The 1725-nt window shown below is 37.7% G+C and overlaps 1 protein-coding gene across 2 annotated transcripts in view; it reads left to right on the forward strand.

The window, feature by feature from the left end:
- The first annotated feature begins 322 nt into the window (after positions 1–322).
- Positions 323–1725, forward strand: part of LOC137619550 (lipase lipl-4-like) — a 110991-nt gene continuing 109588 nt past the window's right edge. The window contains exon 1 of one of the 2 annotated variants that reach the window (XM_068349647.1): positions 323–687. The gene's annotated coding sequence lies outside the window, so the exon portion shown is untranslated. Of the gene's footprint in view, positions 688–1106; positions 1234–1725 lie in introns of those variants that run through there. The other variant, XM_068349648.1, reaches the window with a different exon arrangement.

Consider the following 1725-nt stretch of genomic DNA (forward strand, 5'->3'; position numbering starts at 1 on the left):
AGCCAAGGGTTTACAACTCCGAAGGCACAGAACGCCGTCACTCAAGTCCCTGTCCCATCATTAACCGTCACTCAAGTCCCTGTCCCATCTTAATGATAACTACCTAAACGTCACTCAAGTCCCTGTCCCCATCTTAATGATAACTACATATGTCCAGTTGAGGTTTCCCCCAAACGCCTACAGTAAGATCTGCATCAGATACGGAGAGAGAGGAGGCTGAAGAGCTTTTCCACAGTCATCACAAGAGAACTTGCTCAGACTTTTCCTGGCCTTCACCCATTCTCCTACTGCAACGTTCCCCCCGTTGATCATCTCCTCTTCCTAGTTCACTGGTGGATTGCTTTCTGTGCGCTGAGTGCCTCGCTGGCTCCTTACTCCTCTCGTCGTAAGCTGGTTAAAAGATTGTGGAAAATTGTTGCACTTTTTTTCACATGTGGTATATTGCGACAGGCTGTCTGGTTTTCGCTTATCCATTTTTGCTGGATAGCTGACGGGAACGAGTGTGGTGATAAATCAAATTATAGAAGGAATATTGTCCAAGTTTCCAGTTTTGATGTTCCCGCTCTCAGTGTTTAAATATATACGTATATGTTCATGTGGTTGCGAGGGACAGATATTACATTTCTGTGATCAACGCCCTCTTCATACACATACACACAAAATAAAAATAAAAAGGAAGGAAAAAAGGTAAGACAAAAACATATAATGAAGATCTCTCTCTCTCTCTCTCTCTCTCTCTCTCTCTCTCTCTCTCTCTCTCTAGTAAGAATTCCTTTCTCTGGTGTAAGTGGCCATGGAGGCGCAACAGTAACTAGAACAGCGTTGGACCACTAACCTCTGAGATACATTGTGCAACTGTACTACGAGATGACTATGCATTATCGGTGATCAATAAGAGTGTTTTAATCTATTTCTTAATGATAATTAAGAACATAGTCTCATTTTCTGTCACGCTGGCCCGTTACGAAATTACTATGCCACGTGAAAATTTTGGCTGTTTACCTTTATGTAATTTCTAATCATCTTTTCATAGAAGTATTAACAACTCCTGAGAAGAACAGAATGTGAGAGACCGCAAAATGCTATGTGGAAATATTCAGAGCATTAGAGTAAAAGATTTCACTTTTCCTTTCGATTATCTCGATTTTCGCTGTTTATGAAAACAAATGCGATCGCTCGGAAGGCAGAGACAGGCGAAGATCAAAAGGAAAAATCTCTCTCAAAATACATAAGGTGAGTTGCCAATGATTAAATTCGTGTTATTATACTACTATCACTTTTTGCCTAACTTTATAAATTATTATTATTATCATTACTAGCTAAGCTACAACCCTATTTGGAAAAGCAGGATGCTATAAGTCCAGAGGCTCCAACAAGGAAAATAACCCAGTGAGTAAAGGAAAAAAGGGAAATAGAATATTTTAATAAGAGTAACAATATTAAAATAAATATCTCTTATATAAGGTGAGTTGCCAATGATTAAATTCGTGTTATTATACTACTTATCACTCTTTGCCTAACTTTATCAACAGTGTTATAACCTGATATTATAAATTATTCTAATCGTCTGTTATAATTTGGTAAATATATTTTCATAGAATACCACCAACACCGTGGGGAAAAATTTGATAAATTTATTTTTTAGAATACCACCAACACCGTGGGGAAAATTTTGATAAATTTATTTTTTTAGAATACCACCAACACCGTGGGGAAAAATTTGAT

The sequence above is a fragment of the Palaemon carinicauda genome, chromosome 26 (assembly GCF_036898095.1).
Source record: "Palaemon carinicauda isolate YSFRI2023 chromosome 26, ASM3689809v2, whole genome shotgun sequence".
Taxonomy (NCBI): Eukaryota; Metazoa; Arthropoda; class Malacostraca; order Decapoda; family Palaemonidae; genus Palaemon; species Palaemon carinicauda.